This window comes from Podarcis muralis, chromosome 17 (assembly GCF_964188315.1).
Source record: "Podarcis muralis chromosome 17, rPodMur119.hap1.1, whole genome shotgun sequence".
Taxonomy (NCBI): domain Eukaryota; kingdom Metazoa; phylum Chordata; class Lepidosauria; order Squamata; family Lacertidae; genus Podarcis; species Podarcis muralis.
In genome coordinates, this window is record NC_135671.1 from 18,244,188 (window position 1) to 18,267,621 (window position 23,434).

The 23,434-nt window shown below is 41.5% G+C and overlaps 1 protein-coding gene and 2 non-coding genes across 5 annotated transcripts in view; 2 read left to right on the forward strand and 1 right to left on the reverse strand.

The window, feature by feature from the left end:
* NFIB (nuclear factor I B) overlaps positions 1-23,434 on the forward strand; it is a 298,687-nt gene that overhangs the window by 28,685 nt on the left and 246,568 nt on the right. The window lies entirely within an intron of this gene.
* On the forward strand, positions 13,026-13,097 carry TRNAH-GUG (transfer RNA histidin (anticodon GUG)). Its single transcript has one exon. It is a non-coding gene; the product is annotated as a tRNA-His (tRNA).
* Positions 13,957-14,028, reverse strand: TRNAH-GUG (transfer RNA histidin (anticodon GUG)). Its single transcript has one exon. It is a non-coding gene; the product is annotated as a tRNA-His (tRNA).

Here is a 23,434-nt window from a genome sequence, read left to right on the forward strand (position 1 = left end):
TAATAATGAAGGCTCTCTGTTGTCACCATTTGGACAAAACAAGTGCAGCCCCCTCCCATGTTTCCAGATTGTGTTGGGGTGCACATTCAAAAGGAACATCTCTGAGTGCAGGTGGTTTATCTTCAATGCATTGGCTTCAGTGGAATCTGTATTTTCACATACATCCCAATGCATATTTCGTTGACATCAGTGCATGCAGATGTGTATTCCAGGTAATCCAGATCCAATTCTGGACTGGAGTGGACTGGAGCAAAATCATGCATCTTCTTCCACTTTTTGTTGTTGTTGCTATTAGTATCCCTAACAAACAAACTGGAGCATGTCAGGCAGAGAGTTGGTTTAACTATGCTGCTCTCCACCCATCTCTCTCTCTCTCTCTCTCTCTCTCTCTCTCTCTCTCTCTCTCTCTCTTTCTCTTTCTCTTTCTCTTTCTTTCTCTCTTTCATACCCCTCCCCATCCAGGCCAATGTGCCTTGAAGGAAAGTGCAAGAAGGTCAGGTGCATTTATCTGGGAGTCAGTCCTACTGAATTCAATGGGGCTTAATTCTGTGTAGACACGTATCAAAGAATCATAGAACTATAGAGTTGGAAGAGTCCATGAGCTTCATCTAGTCCAACCCCCTGCAATGCAGGAATCTTTTGCCCAATGTGGGACTCAAACCCACGACCCCAAGAATAAGAGTCTCATACTCTACTGACTTGAGTGAAACTAGGACCTGTCAGTCTCCATTTATAGAAGACCCTCCAAACTCTTCTTTTTTCATGTCCCATCAGACATTGTGTCAATGGGTTGATAACAAAAAGGTGGGGTTTTCAAAATGAGCAATGTAACACTAGATTTGAGAAACGGATTAGCAGGACATGTGGTCCTGTTACAATAGAAAGCAAGAGGAGGAAGAGTAAGGAACCATGGAGGGTGACAAGGCCCAAACCAGAGTTGGAAAATGTGGGTTTTCAAAGGAGGTATGGAAGAGCCCTTAGACAAAAAGAAGAAAAAAAGGGGGGACCAGCACTTTTATTATCTGGAGATGGAACTTTCTGGTTCATTTTAAAGTACCATCTTGCTGTCTTCACCAGAACAGAAAGTAAAGGACCCCTGGGCAGTTAAGTCCAGTAAAAGACGACTATGGGGTTGTGGCACTCATCTCGCTTTCAGGCTAAAGGAGCCGGTGTTTGTTCACAGACAGCTTTCCAGGTCATGTGGCCAGCATGACTAAACCGCTTCTGCCACAACGGGACACCGTGATGGAAACCAGAGCGCATGAAAATGCTGTTTTCCTTCCCGCCACTGCAGTACCTATTTATCTATTCACACTAGTGTGCTTTCGAACTGCTAGGTTGGCAGGAGATGGGACAGAGCAACGGGAGCTCACTCCGTTGCAGGGATTCGAACTGCCGACCCTCTGATCGGCAAGCCCAAGAGGCTCAGTGGATTAGACCACAGCACCACCCACATCCCCTTTACCAGAACAGAACCAGACAGTGTGAAGAAGGACCTTCTTTTGCCTATCCTAAAGCAGCGGCGTAGCGTGGGTTGTCAGCACCCGGGGCAAGGCACGTAATTTGCGCCCCCTAACCCGTGGATTTGCGCCCCCTAACCTGTGGATTTGCGCCCCCTAACCCGTGGATTTGCCCTAACCCCAGATGTTGCGCCCGGTGCGGCCGGCACCCCCTGCACCCCCCACGCTACGCCACTGTCCTAAAGCTCGCCACATTCAGCTTCATTGAATGACCCAAGGTTCTAGTACTGGCAATCTGCGTTTTGCACAGGGGTTACACTCCAGACTCTCGCATGTGTTGGAGGGGTGCATGTAAGCCTGCCCTGTTCCACCCCTTTGTAGGATATCTTTATGACATTTCAGGGCTAATTCTGGGTTCAGTCCTCCCTTACTTTGCAGCTTTGCAACAGTAAGTACTTTTTTTCTTTAAAAAATATGTTTAGGGGTACTCTCACTTTGACTCAACAAAATCACCATTTTTATAGTTTGAATTAGGAAAAATAAATACAGTAAATGAACAAAAGTACAAAGACCACGCATTACTTCATGATGATGAAAAATAGTTAGTAATTTTTCTACTCATATTGAAATACTGCCCATCAGTGAGGCCAAACTTTCATCAGTAAAACACCACACATCCCACACTGCTTCACATATTAAACACTCGCTTCCATCTGAGAATCAGGAAACACCGTGACAGGAAATGAGGCTGCCATGGGGAGTAGCAATGGAACTGACAATTCGCCAACAATTCGTTTCTTCTCCCGTTAGATTCACAAAATGTTTAGGGGTATGCGTACCCCTGTGTACCCCCAGAAAAAAAGCACTGGCAACAATACCCTTTTTGAGGGAAAGCTGTACATGATATTTAGTCTGAGAACTGTACATCGTATTCAAAGTGTGGTCATTTTGGCATTGCAATACTGGCAGTTTTATTTTCAACCCCCTCCCTAATGACCCCTAACACAGAATGTGTCTTTTTCATAGATAGTGCACATAGAGTCAAGGTTTTCCTTTTCATTCATCCACCACAACACCAATATATCTCTTTCCTGGCTTCAGAGAGTTGAGGGAGTCTCCAGTTGGGGGCATTGGAGGATGGAGGGAGAATCATTTTTTAAAAATAAAAATGATGCCCTCCCTGTTCCACTGATGGAAGCCTTTTCATGACACTCTGAATGTTTTAAAGGTGTTTTAATTAATATAGTTATACAGTGGTACCTCAGGTTAAGTACTTAATTCGTTCCGGAGGTCCATACTTAACCTGAAACTGTTCTTAACCTGAAGCACCACTTTAGCTAATGGGACCTCCTGCTGCTGCCGCGCCACCGGAGCCCGATTTCTGTTCTCATCCTGAAGCAAAGTTCTTAACCTGAAGCACTATTTCTGGGTTAGCAGAGTCAGTAACCTGAAGCGTATGTAACCTGAGGTACCACTGTACCTGATCTGAGCACTGAATGAGCTTGTTTTTAAATGAAGAATGAAATGACTGAAGTCTCAAACTGATAAACAAATGTGTATGGGTGAAATTATTGAACCGCTTGCAAAATCAATAAATTGACTAAGAATTCTGATATCCAAGAATTCCTCTACTAGTTTCTGTAGGGAAAATGCTTATGATAGTGCCTAATAATAGCAATGCTTTTTAATCCATTCCTTTTTTCATAAGCTATATCCTGTGCACTATTTATACTGATTCTAAGAGCAATCCTCTTGGACCAGACCAAATGCCCCTCGACTCCAGCATCACAGTGGTCAACTAGAAGCCTGTGGGAAGCCTGCAAGCAATACTTTCTTGTGATTTTATGTGGGAAGGGTTATTGTAAGGACAGGGTCCAGAATCATTTCCCCACTGGTTCCAAATCACCCCTTCTAGCCTCTTTTTTCTTCTTCTTCTGTGGAGTTCCAAGTGCCTGTTTTCCCTTGCTAAACGGAAAGCAACTTCATTTTATGCATTTCGTTTCCTGTTTTGTGTGAGAAACAGAAGAAGCTTAGGTGCCCTCAAGTGGTGGTTTTTTACCACTGCAGAAGAGAAATGCAGGTGGAAAATGCAGTTTTTTTAAAAAAAAATGCACCAGAATAATTGAAGTGAATTTGAGATCATTTTTCAGATTATTGAAGAAAGCATGCTCATAATTTGTAGTATATTTTGTTGCAAATTATGCACTTCTGAAAGGCTTTAAAATCCATCCTTCTTTTGATAAATTGTGGTATTTAATCAGCATAACAGAACAACCTGGTAATTTTAAGAATGGTATAATATTTTAAACCTAAATGTATTCATGTAAATAATTTATTTCTGAATCATTTAGTATGCAGTTCATTGCCCAGTAATCTTGTCAGTAACCAGAAGATGTTGCCTCATTCCAATTTAACCCTAAACATTTTTACTTTGGAAGTAGTGTTTGAAACTCCCATTTTTTAAGGCTCATTTTGTGACAGGGAATTTCATTAAGACAAGCAGTTTTTGAGCTCTGGGTACAACACTGTGCCTAAGATTTCAAATTAAAACTGCGGAGTGGAAGGAAAGGAGGACCTTTTTCTGCCTCCCAACTTCCAGCTACTCTCTGAAGACTGGAGAAGAGACCCTCTTAAGAATATTAGGGAGGTGGGCAGGGGAAGAACTAGACCACGTGAAAAATGAACATAATATATTAGCTGCAGTTCATTCTTGTTATTAAAAAGTGCACCTAGGCATTCCGTAACCTAGGTTTAAGGTGCCATTTAGCTTCTAGCTTTCATATCTCTCTTTCTAACACTGCTTGGAAGCAATACCAACTAAATTCAAGGGGACCGAATAGGGCATGTTTACAGCCGAGGCCTGCATGACAGAGAATTAACCTTGCTAACCAGAACCATTAACTTTTTACTGTCCTCTGTAATGTTTTCGTTCTGAAACAGAAAGCGTAGGATGCTGTGTTGGTCCATTACAGGAGGGAGCAGGGAGCCCACAGTTGGGCAATGTCTTTCTTAGGATCAACCCAATTGTCACAAAATAGTTATACATCTACTATGAAGAATTTGAGGGATTGCTCGCTGTTTTATGATGCTTTTGGTGATGCTTTTAATATTGTCTATATAAATGGACAAGACCTTGTTTTTTGGGTGCTTGATTTACATTCTGAGCAGTAAAGAGGATGACTGGCAGGCCATGGGCCAGAAGTGATTTCACCCTTCGTGGCCCTAGAATAATGGTATGTCTCCCTCGTGGATTTTGTCTGCGATATGAACATGTTCATACCTCTGTGTAATTATATTTATATTTATTTTAAAACATTTATGCGCTCTTCTTCCGGACATTTTAAATGGCTAGCAAATAAAACACTATGAAAACAATTACCGTTATTTGCATATAAAAATGAAAAACCCAAAACCATAGCTATCGATAAATATGAAACACGGTTGCAGCTTGCCAAGCCAGATAATGTATGGTTGAGCCAAAACAACAAGAACAAACCCTTATAAAAGACTTGAACATGTGAATACCGTATCTGCGAAGCCTTTGCAGATGTTGTCATCCACATTGTACAGCCAAATATTGTTGAGCTCCAGATCACTCTCTGGAAAACAGAGTAGTCCCAGAGAATGCAAAGGTTGTTCATTGTCCGCTCTAGAAAAGTAAGTTGTGGATGGATTTCACAAGTGGATATCCTTGACCTTTTTCTTTCTTTCCCTTTTCGAAACTACTGAACCGCATTGCCTTGAGGAAACAGAATGCAATAGTTCAAATTGTGCTGTAAGTTTTAATTTGATGCTCTGCAATGCTTGTTTTAAAAAACGTAGAAGAACTTTTTTTGTCTCTTTGGTCCAGTGGAGTGGAAATGGAAGAGGAGCTTTCTGCGATTTCCTCATTTTTCCTGCAGTCCCCTGGGCTACGTCTCATGCTGCTTCAAAGTGTTCCCCAAACCTCTGCAATAGATTTGGAGAGGCACAGGGAACTGCAGAGGCAGGGGCAGAGGAAGGGGGGGTGCGCCACCCCAGGTGTCACCACTGAGGAAGGTGACAATATACCAGGCGGCACTCACCAGTGCAGGAGCCAGTGTGGTGTAGTGGTTAAGAGCAGTAGACTCGTAATCTGGTGAACCGGGTTCGCTTCCCCGCTCCTCCACATGCAGCTGCTGGGTGACCTTCGGCTAGTCACACTTCTCTAAAGTCTCTCAGCCCCACTCACCTCACAGAGTGTTTGTTGTGGCGGAAGAAGGGAAAGGAGAATGTTAGCTGCTTTGAGACTCCTTAGGGTAGTGATAAAGCAGGATATCAAATCCAAACTCTTCTTCCTCTTCTTCTTCTCACTGCAGGGCCTTCAGCACCCCTGCAGGCTCCACGCTGCCCCAAACAGTCCGCCAGCCACCTCCCCCTCAGCTGTAGGGTGGCTGAGTGGGAGGAGACAGGCAGACTACTCAGATGCCCGGTGTAGCATCCTGCCCCGGCTAGCCCCACCCCTCAGGTGGCTGGCCCCATCCCCGTGGGCTGCTGGTCCTGCCCTTGGGCACAGGGCACCCGTGTCACCCCAGGCGCCCGATTGGCTTGCTCCGCCACCGTGCAGAGGGAAGGGGGGATTCAGTAAAAAAATTGTACCTCCCTTTTCACTCACAGGACTGTTGGAATGAACAGTCATCAGCTGAGGGAACCAAAGGCATACAGTTTGAAAAAAATATTTGAGAAGTCCTATCTTATTAATATACAATGAGAAATAGTTTGATAGCAGACTTAAATTCATACATGCTTCTCTTTTCTTGAATCTGTCTTTTGGGGAGAATGGAATTAACAGGATCCTGGCTTAAAACTGTTTTTGTATTTTTACAAAGTCCCAAACTTCCAAGATTAATTTCAGCCAAGCCCTCTGAATCCCTGTTTTGCTTTCTGCTAGTTAGGTTTTGTTAAACGCACACTTGTTGCCCTTACAACATTAACATCTAAACACATTACGTGTAATTAATGCGCTTAGGATCTGGGTGCCAGTATGCTGGCTAAAGGCTGACTTCTGTCTGGAAGAAGATAGGCTCACTGATAACTTCAGGCTACAACTGCTGTCAGCTGAAGTCACTGATTTTGTTACTGATTCTGTCTGAGTGTTTTATGTCACCGATTAGCTGAAGGCCATTGAGGGCACCAGAAATGTTGCCTCAGTCAATCTTTGTGTTTTTTTTCAAAGCTGTTCGCAGAAGTTAAGGAACATTAACCTACTGATTTCTGTTAACATTGGGCTTTGGATAACTAAGTCTGAACTATTTTTTAAAAAAAAATCCGTTTTTTTTAAAAAGAGGTTATTTACAGATGAATATGAGGCATGAATTACATTGGGGGTGAAACTGAATGAATGAACAGGGAAGTACATTAATATCCCAGCTTGCAATTATTAGACTATTTCCACTTTCTTAAGGAGGTCTTACTCTCAATTATTTGCTAGCGAATAAATGACTAAACTAATAATAATTCTGGGTCTTAAGTCCTGCTTCCATAATAGGTGGCTCAGAAGAGATCCTTTGTAATTCAGTCTCGATACCATATGTCTCTGACATTAACATGCTTAGTTCCAAATGAGTTGGCTTCATTCAAGCATCTTAATTCAAGAGTGGATGATTAGATCTTAAGCTGAAAACCTATTAGGAGGTAAGCACTTATGTTGCTGCAAGTTATTAAAGGGACATCATCGTGCAGTGGAAGATAAATCCTTTTGTATCTAGAACTGGTTAGTTAAGTGAGGGTTGCTCGTCGTACAATATTAAAAAGCAACCAAAATGTTTGTTCAGAGTTGACCACATTCCAAGGAATTATCTAACTGATTGCAATGCAGCCAAATACTTTTTTGTCTTGAAAGTAAGAACCGAAACCCAAACTCTATGTTGATGGCAGGCTCGTGGGATTCTTCCAACGTGTGCTTCCGAAGGAGAGGTGTGAAAAACCATGTGACGTGTGACATCATCACAGTAGCATTTCCCCCATGCAGATTTGCAGCCAATGAAGCCAAGCCGGGCAGAGGGAATCACTGATACAAGGGTGTCACATTATGCTATGATTTAGTTAGTTATCTAGTACATTTATATGTGGTTTGAAACAAAATGCAGATAGTAAAATCAGCACAGTGATGCAAAATGAGAGCAATTCTAATAACTAAATGAAAGCAAGAGTCAGAACTTGTTAAAATGCAGAAGCCCGGGGGAACAAAAACATTATTTCCCTGGTGCTAAAATAAATAGCAGAGTAGGCACCAGGGGAGACTCCTTAGGCAGAGGGTGCCACCACTAAAAAGGCTTTTCACTTGCCTCACCTCAGGGTGATGGGAAGAGTCTCTGATAGGCTCAGGCCGGTTGATGTGCAATTGGGCATCAGATTTCAAATGGTGCAGGGCTTCACTGGTGAGCTTTAAAATTCAGCTTTAAAAATGGACGAGAAGACAATGCAGTCTTCCAGCTAAACATTACAGGCGAGATAGGAGGGGACATGGATTGGTGGAGTCCTCTAATCTATAGCTTGGGATCTGGGAGGTGAACTAAAAAAAATATTTAACCAGACATTAGTGAGGATGTGGTTATTCTGAACTAGTCATATAACTCAGATTCAACTGCCATGTGTGAAATAGGAATACAGTGGACACTCGGGTTGCGAACGTGATCCGTGCGGGAGGCATATTCACAACCCGAAGCACCGCGTCTGTGCACACGCGGGTCGCGTTTCGGCACTTCTGTGCATGCGCAAAGCGTGATTTAGTGCTTCTGCGCATGCGCGAGCGCCGAAACCCGGAAGTAACCCATTCCGGTACTTCCGGAACACAACAACCTTGTGAGGTAAGTTAAGCTGAGAGATGCCCTCCCCAAATCTGTAACAATACCGTAGTGAGCATCCTGGTAGATTTACACATATTGTTTTCTTACTATTTAGTCACATGGTAAAAAAAAAAAGAGCCCAACTTGTGTAGAGAAAGCAGGACCCCCATGGCTCCTTGCTCTTTGAACACAGATCCTCTTGCTGACATGAACTTTGAAAATGCATCTGTCCTGTACCAGTAAAAGTGAAGCAAGACCAATGCCTTTATTGCTCTCACACTGAACACTGTATCGGGTGTGTGTAAGAGACACTCTCCTTAAGTGCAACTTGATGTAACGTTTACATTATTCATGGCGCCTCTATTGAAAAGCACTGCCCAAGCAGCACACCAGGTCTGGTGGCACCAAGGAAGTGTTGAAAGGCTGCGACTCTTTTGTTTGTCTCCGCTTAGTGACAGCCGCTCTCACACATATGGTTTGTGGCAGAGTTGGGTCTGCACCGTCGGTCAGCACAATTGGTCAAGCAGGGCTTTCTTGAGTATATTTCCTTCAAAATATTGTTATAGGGCGAACCCCCTAAACCCTAGAAATTAATTATTGGTAGGATCTTGATTATTTGGGATGTGAAGGGAGAAATACCAGCTGCAGAGGAATTCCTGGGCTAGCAAAATGATCAAGCCATGCTAGGACCATTAAGGAACAAAACAGGGCCATTGAGGGCCATTGGCAGTGCAAGAGAACTGTCCTTCTCCCAGGCCCTAAGGTTTCAGTCCCTTTTTCTCTTTTTTGAAGCTCTTCGTCTCCAGAAGGCGACACCATCGCCTTCCAATTCACTATCCTATTTTCTGACTTGACTTCTAGACTATATTTTTAATAACCCCTCCCAACCTTGCAGCTAATCAGGGGGAGTAGAATCCTGGTTAATTTTCTATTTCCAGGTTCTTATGATGAAACTTTGACCCTTCTCTTCACAGTATCCCCTTGTACATTTCCTGAGCAAAGCTTCCCACTTTACTTTTGCTTTATTTCCGTTAACTTTTGACTCTCCTGTTAGAGAAAACCTTCAAACCAAAAAGCAACTATTTTAGCAACCCAAATCCGGTTGAAAGCATTTTCCCTCCACAGCTACTCTCAAGTGAGTAGATATAGGATTGAAAGCTCAGGTAATAAACCCCATTGACTCTATAATCAATCGCAAGACATGGCACATGCACACCATTTGAATGGCAATGCCCATCAAATATTTTATTGGGGGAGCCGAAGGGACCTCAGACCCTAGATTTGGTTCCTATGGTAAGCATACATTGAGATCAAGGGTTATTGTCTCAAAACTGAATCAGGAATGGAAAACCATTGTCAGTGTTGTGCTATGTATGGGAGAAATGCTAGGTTTTAATGAATGTTTTGCTCTTGGGGCAGGTACTGGGCAAAATTATCTGGTGGGATTTAGCAGTTTTCCCCCTTTTGTGTTTATGTCTTTTCCTTCTTCCATCTTTGTACAAAACATAACTGGGCAGTCCTGGCAATGGAGTCCATTTCATTATTTTGTATATTAGTCTCGGATCCAAGCCAATTTAAAATGTTAGTTCTGTTTATGATGTTGTTGTTGTTAAATTTATATACAGCTTTACATGCCAAAATGGTGAACATGCCAAACTGGAGCATGCACAATCTGTAGTGGAGCTCAGCCTCACTCCTGTTGTATGATACCTCCAAATATTGTCTCTGTGATGTATTATGACTGACAACCCTGCTTGTACAACATATTTAACTGTGGGCTGTAATTAGCTGGGGTGAAATGTGTCTGACTGCGCTGCAAACTCCAACTGCAAAATTTATACCTTCAGCTGTGATCTCAAGATATAGCAGTTATCAAAATAGCCTTAATTGCTGTGCCATTGTTTGATGTTCTCGCGTGATTGATGCTACACTAAAGAAAATTGAAGGGTATAGTTTGTTTTAATAAAATGGTATGGTTTCATTTCATTACAGTTGCCTAATGAGTGCAAATCCATTTTGTTATACCAAGAATTGTCTCTGTTGGAATCTTTGTGAGATATTTAGCATGTTTCCTGGCACCATTTGACATCTACTCTGCATAATTCTTTATTCTACAAGGGCCCATTTTCTCTCTTGAAACATATGTAGAATTCTTATTAGGAATACTGACACATTGCTATCAGAACTTATAAAAGAGAAACCATGATTGCTATAATTCCTGAGGCTTGTGTAACATAATGAAAGGGTGCTATGTTTTTATCTATGGATAACGATGATGCACTTTTCCAATTTTAGATAATGCAAAATGTTGCTATGTATCAACAAGGGAGCGTTGGCAGTTTCCTTTCCCATATCCTTTCATATTAATTTAGGACGGTGGCTGGGCCATCGTCTTGTTAGTCTGATAGCTTGTAGTCTGAGATGATCACTTGATGTTTCTTTTTCTTTTTTTAATAGTTTTTTAAATTGAGTTTTACAATTTTATATTCAATATAAAATCAACACAAGAAAAAAATATGTATCAATCCAAATCTCCTCCTTCCCCCACTCCCATGACTTCCCTCAACCTCCTCTTCTGGTTCTTTAGTTATTCACATCTTCTGCTAATTTTGTTTTACCTTAATTTTACCTTAATTTTTTAAAAAAATTACCTTAATTTTAAATTCTTTTGACTACATGTTCTCATATCCTTATCATTTTTATACCATATATTTCAAATCCCATCTTACATTTTATTATTTTCCCAATTATTGCTCCTTAACTTTTACAGTTGATTTCTTTTGTAAGTGTTTACTCAAACCCTGCTAGTGGCTCCACTTCTTTACAGTAAATACATCATAAACGGTTCCCAGTCTTTTTTAAACTCTCTCTTGTCTCTGTCCTTAAGTTTCCCTGTAAGCTTCACCATTTCAGCATATTCCATGAGTTTTGCTTGCCATTCTTCTGCCATTGGTATCTTGTCGTCCTTCCATTTTTGGGCTAGCAAAATCCTGGCCGCTGTTGTGGCATACATGAATAACTTCTTCTCTTCTTCTGGCAAGTCCTGTCCTGTAATACCTAACAAAAAAAGCTTCTGGGTTGTTGTTTTTTTAGCAAATGTGGTCTTAAACATCTTTTTCATTTCATTGTAAATCATTTCCCAATAATTTTTGATTGCTTTACACTTCCACCACATATGATAAAAAGTGCCTTCTGATCACTTGATGTTTCAGTAGCGGAAGCTAATGGCAGGTGTTCTCCTGATAGCTGGGCACCCCTCTCCAGATTATAGAATATAATGCTCTTTGTCATTTGGGTAAGGATTTCTCCAGGCCAGGGGTGTCTAAACTTTTTTCAAGGAGGGCCAGATTTGATGAAGTGAACATGCGTGAGGGCTGACCAAAGGGCCAACATTTTTAGGATTGAAGTTGTTGAGGTTGAACTTTTTTTAGGATTTTACCCCAAAGTTGAGCTTTTTTTAGGATTTTACCCCAGGAAATAAACTACCACAGGGGCTGGATTAAACCGACCGGTGGGCTGGATTGGGGCCCCAAAATGGACTTTGAACATGCCTGCTCTAGGCAGTGGGAAAGGGAGAAAGAAACAGTTGGAATATCGACAATATGGAGCTAAAGAGGCAGAAAGAGCTTTGATTTGACTTCCTGCTGAAGCCTATGCATCTTCATTGTGTGGGATAAGTGATAGGAACCTTCTCAGTATATTCTGCTTGTACATTTATAAATCAAACAAATATTACAGAGACACCACAAATCTCAAGTGTTCCATCATCCTTAGGAAGCAGAATCCAGTTGTGTTGTCTCTTGAGGTACAGGGAACACACAACAATGTTTTGGGTGGTGGAAACTGCTGGGGTTGTCCTTCAAGGAATGTGGTATCATTTTCTTTCCAGGGTTACATGCGAGAAACAAAGGAAGAAAACCTAGGGTGCTTCCTTCATTGCTCCCATGCATTCTTCCAAACCTGTATCTTTTTATTTTATTTTTCATTTGCTGTCCTTTTATGTTGAAAAAGGTTGCTTTTTGAAGTGTGACATGAAAGGACTGTTGACTTCTGAGAGCACGGCATGGAGATTTTTAGTACGGTGCTATATTTTTATTTTATAAAATAATTCTGCATTATGGTTATGCTATGCTATTAATAATATAGTATTGCAAAACAAATTTTAAATTAAAAGGAACAATGTTATTTAACCAAACCCCAACTCCCCAAGGATCAAGTCATTTTATTCCTTGTGACGTGGCTATTCTAAAACCACCAGGCTGTAAGAGTTTTGTCTCCATTTTATTATTATTTATAATGCCACTCAGGGGGAAGGAACTCTTCCTTCTATAATTCATTCCATGTTTTGTATGCGCTTTTTAATAAATATATATACCGGTATACAATGGGCAATTCTTTTTCTTGCACAAACCCTGCATTCTTTCAAATGGAAGGGTATCTGGCTGCAAACTTTGATCTCTCTTCTATCTTTGCTGCAGAAAAGAAAATATTTTGTTAGAAGCTTCTGTCTAGTGGAGCCATTAGAATATGGCTGCACTGGTCTATGCACACACAAAAAGGGGAACATGGGAAAAGTGTATTCGAAAAGTCTGGATGGTTTTCAGTTGTTTTCACTGGGATGAGTTGTATTTCTTTCAAGCTGTAACGAGGCAACTCTTAAATCTGTATATTAGCCAGTAGGTGGTGCTATTCGTACAGATGTCATCATCTAGTTTAGAAGGGGGAAAAAGCAACGCAACTTTCAGTTCCTGCATAGCTTGCCGTGATCGTATAGTGGTTAGTACTCTGCGTTGTGGCCGCAGCAACCTCGGTTCGAATCCGAGTCACGGCAGAAAGGAATGCGCATGTTTTTTAAAAGCCTAAAATCAAGTGCTTTGCAATATTGTATCGCTCAAAGCCTGCTCTTTTAAAACAATTGTGAAAAATAGCTTTAGCATGAGGACTGATACTAGTATAATGTTGAATACAGTAGTTCCATTCCATGCATGCTTTTGATCTAATTGCTATTCATTGATTATAGTATGTATATACTTTGGCACTCTCAATATTTAGCTTTATACTAAATAATAATTGCAATTAATAATAATTTATTTATACCCCACCCATCTGGCCGGGTTTCCCCAGCCACTCTGGGCAGCTTCCAACAAAATATTAAAATACAATAAAAATATAATATAATATCACTTTAGAATCCAATCTTTTAACTCAGAGGACTATATTCATGTTTATCATCTGTAAATTTTAATCCTCCTCCATGTCTGTGTATATTTTAATTCCCCCACCTCAATATTTGAATAAATAAAATAAAGACATAGTTTTAAATAACACACACCAGTTGAACGAGATAGAATAGGTGAATGCATACAAACTGACATTATACTTTCAGAAGTACTTGAAATCTGGAAGAATTAGGGAGTTTACTTGTGTGTGCATTTTAAAAAAAATGTTCTAATACAAGAATTTTGAGGTTTGTTGGGATCCATGCAAAATCTGTGGGCCTTTCTGCATCTCTAGTGGTTTCTATTTGGCATGCAAAACACAGAAAACATTAATTTTGTGCTATGTCTAGAATGTAGTGCATCAGAAACTAGCCCCACACACATATATGGTCTTTTTGTATGGAACATGTTGATGCTGGCAGCGTATGAATTGTTATTATTTTTTAAGAGCAAATAAATTTTCTTCCCTTCTGCCGTGACTCGGATTCGAACCGAGGTTGCTGCGGCCACAACGCAGAGTACTAACCACTATACGATCACGGCAAGCTACTGGAGAAGTTGTTGCAAGAAACTTGGTTGGTGTTTTCCTTTAAAGAGCTGTGAGAACATTGCCACCTAGCGTCTGTTGGCTAGGAAGACTCATAAATCCAATAGCACTTCTATGAGACAAAAAAGCAAGGCTTGTGTGAGTGTGTTTATGCCGGAGCTTTAGATTTTGTTATAATTTTTGGTACAGGGATCCCAGCATTGTTCATTGCATCATCATCTTCATCATGACAGTCAAATAACCTTCACTTCCGAGATGGAATATACTGTATTATGGAAAAGCATTATTTTTTATTTGTTAGGTTTCCATCTCCTTTGCAAACGATGTTTATAAGTGGACAATTAAAGTGTGCAGTGCTGAAAAAACTTATTTTCTCATTTCTTAGCTGGGAAAGTCAGGACCTTTTTAGTTTTAAAAGTTGTAATGCAAACTAACACACAAATGCACACAAATGCACTCACCACAGGTGAGCTGCTTTTTTTCTCTGTAAAGAGAAAAGCTCAGTACAGTGCTACCTCGGGTTACAGACGCTTCAGGTTACAGACTCCACTAACCCAGAAATAGTACCTTGGGATAAGAACTTTGCTTCAGGATGAGAACAGAAATTGTGCAGCGGCGGCAGCGGGAGGCCCCATTAGCTAAAGTGGTGCTTCAGGTTAAGAACAGTTTCAGGTTAAGAACGGACCTCCGGAACGAATTAAGTTCTTAACCCGAGGTACCACTGTACCATCAAATATTGGAAAGCCCTTTATTTCTTCCCAAGCTGAGATGAGAGCAGGGGTAAGAATCATAGAATTGTAGAGTTGCAAGGGACCCCAAGGGTCATCTAATCAACACCCCCCCACACACACACACAATGCAAGAATCTCAACTAAAACATCCATGGCAGATAGCCAACCAACATCTGCTTAGAAACCTCCAAGGAAGGAGAGTCCACCACCTCCTGAGTGAGACTGAGGTAGCGAGACAGTTCTTATTGTCAGAAAGTTCTTCCTGATGTTTAGTTGGAATCTCCTTTCTTGGGACATGAAGCCATTGGTTCAAGTCCTGGCCTACAGAGAAGGAGAAAACAAGCTTGCTCCATCTTCCATGCGACAGCCCTTGAGATATTTGAAGATGGCTATCGTATCCCCTCTGTTGCCCCTTATGCAGGCTAAACATACCCAGCTCCCTCAACCGTTCCTCGTATGACTTCCAGCTTCTCAACATCCTTCTTAAAACGTGGTGCCCAGAACATTATTCCTGATGCAGTCTGTCCAAGGCAGACCCATATGTCATGCTGAGACTTGAAGACACTTAAGAAGCTTTGAGATCTTTCTTAGTATTGTCCAAGTATCTCCCGCTGACCTCAGGGACAAAACTCTGCTTGCTCTGCAAGTTGCGGAGAACAGGTTCCTGCTGGCTACCAAGGACCAGCCAAAAGTGACAGACTTTGGGGGAATTCATTGATAAGAGCACAAGTGATCCCTTAAGGACTATATGTGACATTTGTCTACATAAAGAAATGCTGGCTTCATCAGAAGCATAAACCCCTGTTGGGGCAGGAAGATTGTCTGCATCATACAAAGTGAGGTTCAGAAATAAATAAACTGAACGCAGAGAGATCATCATAAAGGAATCAATCACTTGATTTGGCCAACCTGTTCTATGCATGTCTGACATGTAAATAACCCCCAGAAAAAAACTCCCCCAGTCCCCCAGTTGATAATGGGACTCATAGTTGTTTTTTTCTGGTGCCCTTTGACATGAAAAAGCTTCCCCACTTTGGTCCAGATGTGAGGTCCTAGCAGGGAAAGTTACCTATTCTGGTGTCTGTATTGCAGGATTGTGATATTGCCCTAATAGGGCTGAAAAGGGTGGCTGGGAGAAGTTGGGTGCTAAATTTCACATAATGTTTTGGACTAATCAGACAGCTCTTTGGTTGCAGGCTTCTAGGATTGTTTCATTTTTTTATGAGTTTTTAAAAAATGTGATTTCCAGATCTTATTCTTCTGTACAGTATTGAGGGCGTTGGCTCTAAAAATAGGCGACACGAGTTTTGCCTTTTGATTCACTAGCAATTTTAAGGGTGATCTAGCTGAGAGAGTACGCTATTTGGACATCCAGCGAGAGGATAGCAGTATATACCGTATTTTTTGCTCTATAAGACTCACTTTTTCCCTCCTAAAAAGTAAGGGGAAATGTGTGTGCGTCTTAAGGAGCGAATGCAGGCTGTGCAGCTATCCCAGAAGCCAGAACAGCAAGAGGGATTGCTGCTTTCGCTGCACAGCGACCCCTCTTGCTGTTCTGGCTTCTGGGATTCAGAATATTTTGTTTCTTGTTTTCCTCCTCCAAAAACTAGGTGCGTCTTGTGGCCTGGTGCTTCTTATAGAGCGAAAAATACGGTAATAACAGTTATTGTTTAATATACCCTCATTAAATCCAAACGAACTTGCAATCTCAGGCAAGGTAAGTGTGAAAATCTAGAAAACCTGATTTTCGCATCCTTATTTGAAAGTCTGTCCTGCTCCCGACCATTTTATGGGGCGTGCAACTGGGAATACGGAGATTCTCTTTGAATGCCAATTCTCATGCAACTTGCTTCTTTGTACATCAGTCTGCTAGGTATAAAAATGCCAACAAATAAATAGCATGGTCTGTTCATGACCTGGAAGCTGTATTTTTTATTTCTGAAAATTAATCCAACTCAGAGCTGGATTAGAGATGGCACATCCTTCAACAACAGGCTTGTGGGATCAAAGCAGGCAGTCATTCTACCTTGGCTGGAAATCCCTGTTTTTTATGCGTAGATCTGATTCATATCCATAGATGGCTGCAATCACAACCATCTGTTTTGAATTAATATCAGTAAATCATCTTGCATCTGAGTCAATCATACCTTGAAACATCATAGGGTAAGTGGATCAAGCAAGCCTAGGCTTTGTTTGGCAACTCATAATGCAATATCGTACAATTTCCGTGCAGTTTTGAAATCGCATTTGAGTGCTGCTGAACATTTGTGCTGATTACTCTGTTGACAATAGTCTGCATAAAGGCAGCAGTTGATTGGTAAGAAGGTAAATAGAACATTATTCAGTGATGCTTAATAAAACAGGACAGGGGTGTCCAACTTCCAAGAGACTGCGATCTACTCCCACTAAAAAAAAACTGGCAGTGATCACGATCGACCTGTTGGACATCTCTAAAATAGGACATGGTAGGAGTCCTTAGCTTATTGGATACAATGCTGCATGTATTGAGCATATTTTCATCACACCACTGCAAGTGATTGCATTAGCGAGGTGACACTCAGCAATCCATGTGGCGGCTCACCATATTGCAACTTCCACAATTAATGAGTTATGGTCAATTTGGCATGGATGCCGAGTGTGGTATCATCAGTGTTATCCAGGGTGGCCCTTAGTAGTAGTAGTAGTAGTAGTAGTAGTAGTATTTTATTTATACCCTGCCCGGCCCCAGCCACTCTGGGCGGCTTCCAACACACACAAAATTAAATAATAAAACATCAAACATTAATAGTAACAATCAGATCCTATATAACAGGCACGCCCAACAGGTAGATCGTGATCTACCGGTAGACCACTGGACGGCTGTGGTAGATCACTTGTAGATCACTGTCTCCCCCCAAAGAAGCTGAACAACTTTGGCTCCCCTAAAAAAAGCTTGCCATTTTTGCCTGGCACCCCCAAAAACGGGGCTTTCCTCCTCCCTAAAAAAAGCACAACAACTTTGACCTGAACCCCCAAAAAGGGGGATTTATAACTGTGAGTATATCGCAGTCTCTTGGGAGTTGGCCACCCCTGCTATATAAAAAGTCACAATAACAACTTATAACCAAATAAAGCAATATGCAATAATGCATTAGAATACAATAGTAAACACTAAAATTAAACATCAGCAAGTAATAATTAGATAGTTTACACTTATCAATTACAATAAAGAATTACTCATCACGAAGAGTCGGACATGACTAAACGACTAAACAACAACAACAACAAAAATCGATAAAAATAGCAGCAAATCACAATGCATAAAATGCCACAAATCATACAGAACGATGCAAAAAGATTAAATTAAGAAACACAGACACACAACTTATAAAATTATTTAAAACAAAACAAAACTATCCCTGAACTTTCCTCCCAGCTGCCTCTGCTGTTCTCAAAGTCATGGTCCGGGAAAGAGAAAACAGATTAAGGATCTAAGTTTATTTTGCAAAAGAGGAGATAACACTAACACAGCAATCCCCCCCCCCACAACAGTAAAAAAAACCACAACAGTCTTTCTTAGGTATACTTTTATCAATATCGAATTAGCATAACATGGCACAGAGTGACCTTCTGTGGGGGGGACGTTAGCAAATGTTTTGTTATTACCACAGCTCTAAATTTCAGTCTCTGTTGTGAAGTATTGTGGAATGAGGCTCAACCGTGGCTTCTCTCCTTCCTTTGAAAACCTCCAGGATGTGATAGATGGGTTTCCAAAATCTTCTTCTTTGTTGCCTTCTCAGAATCTTCTTCCTTTGTACTATCAGCAGCAACATGCTGCCTGCCAGCTGTATCACATTATTACTCATGTACAGCACAACAAAATCCTGCCTATAAAAACTTGACTCTCCGCCAGATTTGCAGTGGTGCTTCCATTCCATGATTAAAACTCAAGAAGTGTGAGGGCTACAGAGAGATGATTCCTGCCTGCGACGGTGTCTTTGTTTTGCCGCTGCAAATGTTTACTATAAAGCTGCATGGCCACTCAGCTTACCTATGGCTATCTGCTCCTGGCAAACTGTTTTTGTAAGACTGTTTAGCTATTACTGCTGTGCTCAGTTGGTGTTTATCCCATATTACCAGGTTTTGTGTTATGTTGTTGCTAGGAAAAAATATCATTAATATCATAAACATCTGGAGATGGAAGAGACAGCAAACAGAGAAGTGGGCTTACTCATAAGGGGCCTAATCAAAAGCCTAATAAAATTGTTTGAAAATCTGCCATGGAAATTGATGGTTCTTAGTCTAAGGCAGGTAGAGTTGAGTGTAACCTACTGGGTTCACAAGAGACTTACCTGAAGGCTGTTCATTTGTGCTATAAAATGGTCAAAGAATTAGGAAGTCCAGTGGCTCACACCAGAAACTTTACTCTTTGATCTTAGATGTGTTGTCCTAGTGGTGTTGTGGGTGTTGTTGTGGTGGTGGGGTTTTTTTTTTGGGGGGGGGTTAAAGATTATCACAATCTTCTTAATGAAACCAGCATTGTTCACCTCACTTTGAGGAATTACAAGGTGTGACTGAAAAGTTCGGTCGCAGAAATCGGACAGCGAGAAATATTCGAACATACATGCCTTACAGGCCTTCAAAGTAGGCCCCCTCTGATACAATGCACCACTGACAACATTTGTAGAACTGTTGGAAGCTTCTGGAGAAGTCCTCTTTTCATACTGCTTTCCGTTCCCTCGTCACAGCAGCTTGGGCACCTTTCAGTGCAGATTTCAGTTTTGGAAAAATAAAGAAATCTGGTGGGGCCAGACTGGGAGAATATGGAGGGTGGGACAACTCAGTAACTTCAGTAATGATTTCACATGGAATATGCAATTCTTCCGCCATCATTCGGGCAGACAAATGCCTATCCCACATCAATAACTCACATACTCTGTTGACGGTCTGCCAGACCAAGGGTCATCATCGATGGTTTTCCGCCCTTCACAGAAACGTTTAAACATACACTGTCTTTTGAGTTACAGCTTCATCTCCATACACAATTGTGAGCATTTTGTGGGTTTCTGATGCCAATTGTATGTTCAAATATTTCTCGCTGTCCGATTTCTGTGACCATGCACCAAACTTTCCAGTCACACCTCGTATTATTTTATGCTACTGGAGAAGAGGGACGCGGGTGGCACTGTGGGTAAAAGCCTCAGCGCCTAGGGCTTGCCGATCGAAAGGTTGGCGGTTCGAATCCCCGCGGCGGGGTGCGCTCCTGTTGTTCGGTCCCAGCGCCTGCCAACCTAGCAGTTCGAAAGCACCCCCGGGTGCAAGTAGATAAATAGGGACCGCTTACTAGCGGGAAGGTAAACGGCGTTTCCGTGTGCGGCTCTGGCTTGCCAGAGCAGCGATGTCACGCTGGCCACGTGACCCAGAAGTGTCTCCGGACAGCGCTGGCCCCCGGCCTCTTGAGTGAGATGGGCGCACAACCCTAGAGTCTGTCAAGACTGGCCCGTACGGGCAGGGGTACCTTTACCTTAGAAGAGGCACCAGTTGCCTTTCTGTGAGCACCCACCCACCAGTCATTGGCTTAATGGTGGCGCTGTCACAGGCTGTGCATTAAAAAATTTCCTGGTGAAGGAAAAAGGTCAGTTGTAGGATATTCAAAATCAGTACAGTGGCTGTGAAATATTTGTTTTTTTAAAATCTCACAGGAACCCAAAGGTGGATGAACAAAGCAATAGAACTGAAGAGATGGAAGTCAGGAGAACTGAGGAACCAGATAGGGAAAAGTCAAGAAAGTGTCTAGGGAGAGGATTGTTTGAATACTGCAGGGAGACACAGGAATCAGAATTTGAGTCAGAATCCTATTGGGAAAGAGGAACGAAGAGGCAGTAGGGAAATGCAAGGGGTTGGAAACCTCAAAGAAGGCCTAAGGGTTTGTATGATGACACATACCTTCATGCAGAATCAGAAAAATTCTTGGCTATAGGTCTCTGTATCCTGTCATATCCCAAAGGCTTAGAAGAAGGTTGCATGTTTAATCATAATTTTAATACTCACAGTGGGACATAGGAGAGGAGGTCATATACTAGCTGTGGGGGTCCAAATACATCCCTTACAAAAATTCCTCTTCGATTGTGAGGCACCAAAACTTTCCGTTCCCATTATGTTTAACAGTTGCGTTTTAGAAGTTTATTGTTTAGAACATCTGAACAAAACTTCAGATGTGCCTTAATTCAAGTAACTGGGTAGTGACAAACTTAGCTATTCTAACATTTCCAGTGGAAGAAAGCAGGTAACATTGGGTGTTTCCAGATGAATGTGTTACAGCATTTCCCCCAATTTCTTAATGGATTTTTAATGGGACATCTCCATGGTATCGCCATCCTTTTGAAATTATCCTGTGCTTTTCTTCTTTTCATCCACTTATTTTTTGATAACGTGGAAAAAAACCAGTTTTAATAAGATCTGGAACAGCAACACACACACACACACAAAACCAGCAGTGTTTGTGTCTGTAATTTTAGCTGCCAGGTTTAGGTGATTGTGGGTTTTGTATGCCGGTAGTGACTTTCTACACCTTCTCTCTTCTTGTTGTTCCTCACCAAATCACACCAAGGCCATATTGTTTTAATCCATCATTACTGCCATCCATGCTTTTGCTTTTATCTGTACAAGCAATTGTGTTGTAGAGCTCTTTCCTCAGGAACTCCCCACATTTTTTTGTTTTCCATGAAAAATAAATAAAAATGGATATGCTTCTGTATTCTAGTATCTCTTTATAATGAGCTACTGTAATAAGCAGCCCTGATCTTTAATACAAGGAGGAGTCTGCTAGTTACATTTTTACAAGTGTCATCTTATGCGTTCCATTGTGCAATGCAAATTACAGCGCGTATATCTCCATAGGAAACGAATGTCTTTTTGCAGCAAACTGAAACTTACCTTCGCTTTCTGTTTATCTAAGGCAATTTGCTAGGAGGACCAACAGGATTAGAAAGGGAAGTTTGGTTTAGAAGGGAAAGCACAGTAGGAGAGATATTTAAGGTTCTGAAATGCTAATGTACTTTTAAAAGAAGCAGCACATGCAGGTCTGCCAAACACCTGTGCTCATGCTCAACGAGCATAATTAGTTACATGGAAGGAATAGGGAAGCTCAGTCCAGGAACATCTCATCATGCGCCATCGAGAGATGTGGACAAGAATGGGTGCAATCAAACAACAGCAGTGTTTGATGATGTGGGTGGTCTGTTGCTGTTCTGCAATAATGGAAAAGCAATGGTCCACTTCCTATCCTGTGTTCCTCCTCACCACTAACTTACAGCCAACTCACAACTGGTGCACATTTAACTTGTGTGATCACAGCTTTATGTGCTTGGCAGCCAGCCAGCTTAAATTGCACAACCCCAGCGCAAGGTGCAAGTCAACTTTATACAAAGTGGCTCAGAAAAGACTGTAACTTGGTGGCAGGGCTGGAAATTGTTGTTGTTGTTGTTGTTATTTATTGCTTATACCCCACCCATCTGGCCGGGCCTCCCCAGCCACTCTGGGCGGCTTCCAACAGAATATTAAAAACACGCTAAAACATAAAAAACTTCCCTAAACAGGGCTGCCTTCAGATGTCTTCTAAAAGTCAGATAGTTGTTTATTTCCTTGACATCTGATGGGAGGGCATTCCACAGGGCGGGCGCCACTACTGAGAAGGCCCTCTGCCTGGTTCCCTGTAACTTGGCTTCTCACAGTGAGGGAACTGCCAGAAGGCCCTCAGAGCTGGACCTCAGTGTCCGGGCAGAATGATGGGGTGGAGTTTCTCTTTCAGGTATACTGGGCTGAGGCCTCTCTCTGATTGGCAGCAGCTCTCTAAGCTTTCATAGATGGACCAATGGTCTGACTCACCAAGAGGCAGCGTTCTATATGCACAACAGATATCACATGGATGTCACTGTAGGCAGAATCACTTGTGGAAGTCAAAAGAGTGTCTACCCAGTGGGCTTAGATTTCATTATTCTTCCTTGCACTGATATAGCTGATTCTTCCAAGTCAACAAAATGACACACTTCTGGGAGTAAGCGCCATGGAACAGAATGGGACTTAGTTCTGATTTGGGTAGAATTGCCCTACATGATATTTGAAAGCTGGGCTTCAGGCCCCTTCACTATTTGAGGTACAGCATGGAATGAACTGGGACATGGCCTTTTCTGCAGTGGCACCAAGGTTCTAGAATAAGGTTAGCAGACGTCTCCATTTCCCGGGGATAGTCCCCAGATTTACAAATCAGTCCCCTGACAAAATCCTATCATTCCGACTCATTTCAATGAAGTGTCTCCGGATTCATTGAAAAAAATCTGGTAACCTTATTCTAGACAAAATTCCAGTGGTGGTGGTTTTCCTGCACTGAACAGTATCATTTCAAAAGTGTTGTACTAGTGATTATTGTATATTGAGGTTATTACTGCTCTTCTACCTTCCCTTGTTTTGTCAGTTATGCTTTTACTATACATCCAGTGGGATATAAATACTTCAACAGAACAAATAAATACCATAAAAATGTTACCATGAAAAACATGGACAAAAATGGCAAATCCTAGCTTATTATTAGAGTTTCTCTTCAAATGAAAATTTCTCACTGTATTTATTTATTGAAATAAAATAATCAGGTATACTTTGTTTCATTTCAGAATTTTTGTATTTAAGTTTTCAC